The sequence below is a fragment of the Mauremys reevesii genome, linkage group 9 (assembly GCF_016161935.1).
Source record: "Mauremys reevesii isolate NIE-2019 linkage group 9, ASM1616193v1, whole genome shotgun sequence".
In the NCBI taxonomy this organism is placed as follows: domain Eukaryota; kingdom Metazoa; phylum Chordata; order Testudines; family Geoemydidae; genus Mauremys; species Mauremys reevesii.
In genome coordinates, this window is record NC_052631.1 from 73654425 (window position 1) to 73663720 (window position 9296).

The window sequence follows — 9296 nt, forward strand, 5'->3', positions numbered from 1 at the left end:
GTATGGGCCCCTGGTGCCCGTGCTCTACCAATATGAGAGCACGGGAGCCCAGCTTGGGACTGGGTCTCTCCCCTAGCCCTGCCTGCCGCCCCGTGTGCCTCATCCAAAGTACACTCCCCACCCCCAGCCCCACCTGCTGCCCCTGGACAATTTTTAAAGGACCTGGGGCCCCCCCCACCACCACTGGCAACGCAGCTGGGTTAAGGCGGCTTCCTGCCCACCTGCCCGCGCCGCTTCTGGAAGCAGCCAGCACATCCCTGCATGTCTCTGCATGCTTCCCCCCCACCCAGCACTGACTCTGCCAACTGCCTCCAATGAGAGCTGCGGTGGCAGTACGTGTGGGCTGTGGCATGCGGAGACCCCTCTGGCCCCCCTACCTAGGAGCTGCTGCCAGAGGTGGGTCTGTGTCTCCTTCGGGAGCCGCCCGAGGTAACTCTCTGCTCCAGCCCAGAGACCACACCCAAACTCCCTTCCAGAGCCTGCCCCCCTGCCCCAAACCAGAGCCTGCACCCAGCACCCAAACTCCCTCCCAGAGCTTCAGGCAGGTGTGGGAGAGCAGGGGTAGGACTTGGACCCATTCTGGGCACCACCCAAAATTACAGAAACCTGCCGTCCCTGATTTTAAATAATGGAACAAGTGTTCCGTCTAATGGCAGATTCCCTTTTTTATATTAAAACACTTCCATTTAAAAAAACAGACTTTTAGTTTAGAAGACTCTGACATTCATCTTTTTTTCTGCCACACATGTATTGCACACATGGCCCTAAGTAACTCAGTGCTCTCAAAAATGCATTTTGTTAAGCAACAAGAGTCACTTGAACTATTATCAACTATTCTGCAATCAATGGGGTAAGCATCTCATTATGTAATAAGCAGTCTGTTTTCCAAATAGTTGATTTTTTTTAGTTGAATTTGAGAAGAGAGAGAAGTGAAAATGTAAACAGATCGTGGAGATGGTGGATGGAATGCGGGGTTTGTTGGGACCCGGCTATGATCCAGACTTTTATTTTATGGCTTGGATTAACTGTCAATAACTAGCGAAATTAGAATTGCTTTAGCCAAATTTTATAATAGAAGAAACAATTTGCTATTCTCTACCACGTTTTGTATTTTTGTGTCAGATGCTTACAAAATTGTGCATTGTGTCATGAAATTGTTGTAGCAGACATCCTAGGGACCTAAGACTTGAGAAAATCAGAAATAAATGTCAAAGAGATACTTTTTTCTCAAGAAGCAGAGTATGCCTGGGGGAAAGTCTGCTGGTAAGATTGTGGGATCAGAATGCAATCACAAACTCTCTTCCCCCAGGAACTCTACAAGCTACCAATGCAGCCAACAGTAGCTAGTGCAAAATGGGGAGAGGGAGCTGATTAAAGCTATGCCTGTTCCAGCCTCTCCATGTATGTCTCAATTGCCCAACTTCAACTACAGGAGGGTGACCAGACAGCAAGTGTGGAAAAATGGGATGGGGATGCAGGGGAAGGGGAGAGAAGTAATTGGAACCTATATAAGAAAAAGACCCAAAAATCGGGACTGTCCCTATAAAATCAAGACATCTGGTCACCCTTGTTGATTTTTCCCCTACCTTCTGTGCCCAGATTTTCCCAGACAGCATTAACTCAGACAAAGATTATGGTTCTTAAAGTTCCTTTTAACAGATCAAGCTCTTGTGACTATCAGTAAGAAAGCATTCAAGGTATGCTTTTCTGATGACCCCTCCAGAGTGAGGTCTTGCAATAACCTGTTTGCAGGAGATGGAACAAATTAAATACATATGTCAGACACGTGGATCCTGCTGTCTAAATCTCAGGGCTGTCCAAATTACATCGAGGGCTACTCTAGTCCCCCAAGTAGGCCAAGACTGGGAGTGCAGAAAAGTGTCTTAAAACCATAATAGCCCTCACCCTGTGGGCTGTGAGTTCTGGACTGTGGCTCTGTAAGGTAGCTCTTAGAGGCATAGCGCAGAATCTCACCTATTATTTTACAACATCTGTTACTTGGTAAAAACAAAAAAAACCCACCAACTTTCCCCAAAAAATCTACCTGGAATGAGATGCAAATGCAACATTTCTGGAAGATCAGTTTAGTTTTAAGAAAGTTTGATGTGGAGTTGACCTTGGTCTTACAAAGGGAAATTAGTTTAGAATAGGTACTGCCACTGCATCATAATTAATAGATTCCTCACAAGTATGTAAACATAAGTTTTCATTAATGAATTGTCTGTATAAGCAGATCATGATTTTTACAAATTCTTATGTTTTCAGTTCAACATATTTTGGCCGATTGCTGTTGGTGGAGAGGATTTATTTCAGTGTTTGAGATTTATTATTTATTCTGTGTGGTGGGCCATCTAAGTCATTTGGCATTGTTTCAGCTCCCTATTGGACTGTATAATCTTTATAAACAGAAAAATGTCTGAACAAAATGTTGGGGCTTTCTTTCTCAGAGAGAGAGAGGTACAACCCTCCTCCCCTCCCCCCCTTGATTTAACAATATCTGAGTTGCATCCTGCTCTGAAGGAGCAAGGAAGATGCAACTAGTGCATAATTTGTCTGGAGTCTTTTTAATATATATAAAAATCTGTTACAAGCTAATAGAGTGTGTGTGTGTGTGTGCGCGCACATGCGCATGTGTAAAATCCGGAAAGTTGTGTAGCTTTTTTAATATAGGTTACATCTGACTATAGCTTCTGCATTGTTAGTGTTCCTTTAAATCAGTTTCATAATGCTATTTGACATAGCTTTTCATATGTGGTGCCATATCAATTTTGCTAGTAGTAACAATGTTGTTAATACAAAAATGTCGGCTGTTCTGTCAGTGAAATTGATGTATTTACCTAAAAAGTCTGTGATACGGCAAACATCCATTTCCTATCTCATTTTTCTTGGTACAGGCTAATTTTTTCTATCTGGTACCAGGTAATAGAAAAATGAGAGAGAAATTGTTTAGTATTTGCCAGTTTATACATTATCTCTTCTTGGCTTCCATTCCCCTCCTGCTTCCAGAGCAAACATCTGTCTCATTTTGTGGTAAGTAAAATACGTTCTGATTGTCTGTATCTTTTATTGGCACTTTATATTTGTCATTTCACACATTATGCACTGTAATAGTCTGTAATCTATTTATGAAAGATTGTGGACATCTGCAGCCAAATGTAATGCAGTCAAGCTTAGGGGGTTTTGTGCTTACTAAGATATATCACCATACCCACAAGTAGTCAAAGTATAAGAAATTATGCTTAATGTGTATTTCTAATGTTCTTTGTCAGGGAATCCTAATCTTTACTTCATTTTTTTTTGTTTAACAAAACTGCCCTTTTCCAGAAAGATAAGACTGGAGGTAGTGCCTGATAATTACATGTCATAGTCTTTGTCCTTGGAAATAGATATAGTTGATTTGTTACTTTTTTCCATCCAAGCATTTTAAAGAAAGTTATCTACAATATTGTGGTGTTCTTGTGTTGGTCTGCAAAACAGTATCAGAATTGAAAGTGACCCTAAGTAGATCTGGCAAAAATAGATAGTCTAAGGTTGTGGTACATGTCACTTATCACATGATTCTGCAATTTATTGTCTGCATATCACTACTCCGTGCATCGTTTATAGACGTATGTGGACACAACTGATATCAAGTACACTGGTATGTACAATTGTCAACATATAATTCCATGTATAGGGTATCTGCCTTTAGTGTTTACAATATACAGTGCCATTTAGTTACAGTAGAACAAAAGATATATTACACCATTATTTGGCATATTTATGAAATGAGTATAACTGGCTACAATATTTGTGTAACAAGGATATAGAAATGAATTAGATATGTGTCCCATAATGATTGACAACAGTGATTTATTACTAGTATTTTGAAGGAAAAAACATTAAGATCTGACCCGTTCATATGATTTCATCCAAGCCAGCAAACATTTACTGTGGTCTGGGCATGCAGTGAGCAGAAACACATTGCAAATTTTAGTATGTTGAGGATCATTAACTTGATTGTGTCAATTTGTTAAAGTGCCAAGTAATGATTTTACAGGTAATTAGACTTTAACAGGGAGAAACTAATTTATGTCCTTCTTATTTTTATGATGTGTGTAATGATAGATGTACTATCACACAAGCTGTTGTTTTTAGGTACACAACATCTCTTCATATCCTAAAGCAAATGAAATATTACATGTCAGGAACTGATCAGTGACTGTATAAAACACATTAGTGCCTTTTCTTCTTTTAGCTGCTCTTAATCGAAGCTCATTCATCATGTCATAGAAAGATGGAATGTTTCAGGTTATTTTTGGTGCTCGGAGAAATGGCAGTGAACCTTTAAGGTCAAGAGGACAAGACAATAGCTTCAGGTTATTACAATTGTTTTTCTAATAGTTGAGGCTCAAGATGCCCCAATGGATTGTGAGATTTTTTTTTCCTCACTACCTGAGAACAGCAGCAAAACACCCATTTTAATTTGCAAGTAGGAGAGTCCTTAGAGCTTTCATAACAATTATCACCACTTGTGCACCACTTACAATGTTGGAAAAAACAGTTGAGGATTGAAGCTGGTATAAGAGAGCCTGAACCTCTTAAGGCTGGAAATAGTCTAGAAATCTTGCAAGTTCTCCATAATTCCTGATCCTGGCTACATGGGAAATTATGCAAGAAAAGGTTTCCTTGCAACATTCTCTAGAGCAGGGAATGCCATGTTATATAACAAAAATTATGGTTTGTTTTTGCTTTTGCAAAGTGTTAACTACACTCCTTTAGAACCAGCTGAATGCAAACCTTTTTGAAGTTTTAAATTTGTTCTGGTTATTGTTTACATCAGCTTGGTCATCCTTGACTTCAACATCAGTTTCAAATGCTCTGGGGATCAGAAACTTTCCCTCTCCAAATTAGGATTGATTTTTTTAAACTCAAGGTTAATTAAAGGTGCTTCAATGAGTCTCTCTGTTACTCAGCTGTGTTACCAGTTCTTTTCTAGAGGGCCGAGAGGGAATAAAGAACATGGATGGTCCATACATTTTTCATTTACTTAAATAATATCTGCTTTGTGTCCTGTTTAGTGGCTGGCAAGTTTGCTGTCAATCATCCCTGCTGCCAATCATCCCTGTTGTCAGATGATTTGATTGCCAATAAAGTCGTAGTCTAATGCAGCTTGTTGGCTGACACTTCCTAAGCACAGTGTTTACTTCAATAGATTCTTACCTGTAATTATAGTGTCACTATTCAGGATGTTGTAGTTAAAGATCTGTCAACATTTCCATTACAAACACTATTTTCAGGGATGTAAACTGAGTAACAACTTGTTGAAGACTGAAAATGTGGTACGCAATTCAAGAATGTGATCTTCTCATCTTCAAAGGTGGAGGGGTAGGTCTGGTCTGGTCAAATAGTAAGAAAGGAGTAGTGGCTCTTTTTTAAGGGTTTCTCCCCCCCCCCTCCTTTGGGTTAGAAGGATGGTGGGAGGGATGGAGGGGGCAGCATCACCTGAGCTGGGAGTTGTCCGGTGGGGCTCAGGCATGCCATTGGTGTCCTGCACAGCAAGTGAAGCCCTTCTCCTGCTAGACTGAACCCTCTCAGATTCCTATATCGGCAGCTGATTGCTGGCACCTCCTAGAGGCATGTGTCCAATACAGTTACTCATTCCACAGGGTTCCAGCTCCCCGGTAAACCGAACTGGAAGTGGATGTAGGTGGAAACAGGGCCGGCTCCAGCTTTTTTGCCGCCCCAAAAAGAAAAAAGGAGAAGGAAAAAAAAAAGCCGCGATCAACAGCACTTCGATGGCAGCTCTACCATGCCGCTTCATTCTTCGGCAGCAAGTCCTTCCCTCCGAGGGGGACTGAGGGACTTGCCACCGAAGACCCGGATGTGCCACACCTTCCCATTGGCCGCCCCGAGCACCTGCTTCCTGCGCTGGTGTCTGGAGCCGGCCCTGGGTGGAAAGCATCCCCTAAAGAAACTGCGGAAAGGGAATGAGACTCCTAACATCAGGTACATTGAGGAGAACCCCCTTTCCTCATCCCCCTCAGTCCACATGCATGAGAGGAGGGCAGTTGGAGTCTCAGCAATGGGCTTGAGACAGATTTAGAGGGTGGAGGTCTGATGGCAGCTCTCCCCAAATAGGTAGACAAGTTTGCCAAAGGAATGATGATATACAAGTTATTGCTGGATAATTCCCAGGTGATCTAAGTTAATAAACTTTTGTGGCCTAATTAAACCACATCCTTCACATCTTGTGTTTCTTCCTGCATGTGTGGGACTATTTCAGGAAATTGTTTGGACTACTGGCATCTCCCATGCTGCAAAGTAGATGGCCCTCTCTCCCTCATGTATTTTCAGACACCTTCAGACCATATGTCTGTCCAAATGAATCTGCAAAAGTTTAGGTTCAACAGACTCTAACACCACTGATGTAGGTGGATTTGGACTATGGTTTGGATTTTTTTTGTTTTGCATTTAAGAAAATCATACATGGCTTTTGAAAGAAATATTCAGATGCAGGTTTCTATCTACTTCACTTGTAGTAGAGTGTGCCAACAGCTTATTATATGGGCCTGATCCTTCTAGCCTCGTCCCCACTACTGACTCGGAACTCATGTTTATTGACATTACTGACTCAGATTGGTACATTGTTTTTGTGCTTCTTAGGTATTTCCATCAGTTTCAGCAGCATTTAAAGCATAGCCAAAGCTAATTTTCTAGCCCTTATGATACCAAGGATGATAAACGGAAGGCCAGTCTACTCACAAAATTGCACCAGTTTAATTAAAGATGTCATGTGGATGCTCTTAAATCAACTGAAATATGGCTTACATTCATTTAGCTTAGTCCCAATTGTTACCCAGCTAAAGCTAAATGATAACATTTTAAACCAGATTTAGGAGTGTCTACGTAGGGTTTTAAATTAAGTGATTTATAAACCAAATAGGGATGGACTCTAACATTTGTTAATGTTAGACATCCTTAAGTGTCTTACTAGAATGGGGGGCCGTATCTCTATTGTCATGGAGGATGACAATAATATTTCCTTTGAAAATACAATATTTCATCTGTTTACTCCTTGGCCTTACTAGTGAACAAGAAGTAAACTATGATCTCTGATTAATTTCAGAGGGGAAAGGTTACTGGTTACATGAATAGATTTTAAGTGATTGTCTCATGGCCAAAATTTGCAGATGTGAGCGCTTAAAGTTGTGTGACTGAATATGGATTTAGACACACCTGATCCTTCAAAGACTATGTGCGCACAAAGTTAAGCAAGTGCATAAATCATTGCAGGATTGGGACCGATGGGATCAGCATAAGTGGCAGGATTTTGAAGTAGTCAGCACCCTACATGCCCACAGAAATAAATGTTATAATTTAAAATAGATTAGTACAAAACTGAAACACTTAACCACCCAGTGTAATAAATTAGGTATTATCATACTTTTTAAGCAGCAGTCAGCACTAAAAATCATAACCTAACTGAGTCCTGGATGAAAATTCCATTTAAATTGCTGAAGCGAGTTTGGTTACAGTACCTAGGTTCATAATGGAAGTCAATGGGAGCTGGGTGTGTTAATCACATCAAATTAGGATACTTATTTTGGTTAATAAATATTTATTTAGGCACCTAAATTTGAAACTTCTGCCTTGTGATTAATTGAACCAATACAGGGCTTCCCGGGGAAGGGAGGGGGGCAAGTGGGGCAATTTGCCCCGGTCCCCACAGGGGCCCCCACGAGAGTCTTTTTTTTGGGGGGCCCCTGGAGCGGGGTCCTTCACTTGCTCCGGGGGCCCCAGAAAACTCTTGCAGGGCTCGGGCCTCTGGAGCTTCTTCCGCTCCGGGTCTTCGGCGGCGGGGGGTCCTTCCACTCCAGGATCCACCGCCGAAGTGTCTTGAAGACCCACAGTGGGGGGTCTTTCCGCCCCGGGACCCACCGCCGAAGTGCCGGGTCTTTGGCAGCAATTCGGTGGTGGGGACCCCCCGCCGCCAAGATCCCAGACCCCCTGAATTCTCTGGGTGGCCCTGAACCAATATAGTTGCCCACTAGTCTGAACCACTGAATGAAGGTTATTTAATTACTTGCTATCCATAACAGAATTGAGATTATATGCATTTTCATTTGGATTCTCCTACGGATATTTGTTTGGGGGTGCCTGAGGCATAAATTTCACACATTTTCACACACTATTTGTATACTTTGGGAATACAGAGGAAAAATTTCCCCCAAGTAGGCAAATTCATGTGACTTTGATAGTGTCCTCTGTGTGTCACCTGGGATGTTATCAAACCAAAAATAATGTTATGACATTACTTTGTGTGATCACAGCATTAGATTATACCTTTTTGTACCATTAGTTAGTATGCTAAAGACTATGTAAATGTAATCGTTAAATCCCAGGATGGAGTCATAAATGGGACCACCTCAGCCACGCTTTTCGTGTAGTTGTGAGGAAGTCTGATTTGAAATCAACTAACATCAGCATAGACCAAAACTACAATTCCCATAACTCGAGAAATGCAGTTTAATGTTGATCTGACTCAGAATGAAGCATTTAGGTCAATTTTAAAAATACTGAATGAAACATTTCAATTTCAGAAATGCTGAAATGTTTCATTTTGACTGAAAATATTGTAATTTTTGTTTTCTATTTTTTTTTCAGAATTTCTAGTGTGCAAAAAAATTTCACATCATGCTTTTGTTTTGGAACTAAAACAAATGTTGAAATGTCGGAATTTCCTGTGAGACAGAAATTTTTACTTTTGCTCAGTTCTATTTCCTATGTATCACATGCTTTTTACATGGTGTTAACAATTCTGCAGCCATGGCATCACAGAATTAGAACCTATACTGACTATATGCCAGTGCCTGATTTATCCTAAATCTGCTTTAAAGATTCAGCTCCAAGATTTAGTTTTGTTAATTCCCATAACTATAGGTAAGCTAGCTATTGTTGCATTTTGCTTTTTCAAGGTAATGGAAAGGATTTCTAAAGAGTCCAAAATGCAGAAGGGTTCTCAAATTAAAGTTAGACTTGATGGCTTTGCAAGTTTTGAGATGGTGACTATATGAGCAAAAGAAGCTAATTATCCAATTGTGTTCAAAATCTATAACAGTTTGGCAGATTCAACTACCACTTTTGAAAGTTTGCTATCCATCTGCTGTTAATCACTGAGGGCTTTGATATCCATCAGCTGGCTGACAGTGTTAGAGCAAGTTGCTTCTGTCATAAAGTGTGTGGCAACCCACTGCTGTAATTGTAAACCTGTTTTCTGAGATAAGACTATCACATATCCCTTCATTCTAAATTAT

At 40.9% G+C, this 9296-nt stretch overlaps 1 long non-coding RNA gene across 1 annotated transcript in view; it reads left to right on the forward strand.

Moving 5' to 3' along the window:
* Positions 1–6729, forward strand: part of LOC120372496 — a 35527-nt gene extending 28798 nt beyond the window's left edge. Inside the window, exons 2-3 of the long non-coding RNA XR_005585010.1 lie at positions 5280–5367; positions 5649–6729. This is a non-coding gene — a long non-coding RNA (uncharacterized LOC120372496). The remainder of the gene's footprint in view (positions 1–5279; positions 5368–5648) is intronic.
* Positions 6730–9296: the final 2567 nt, after the last annotated feature.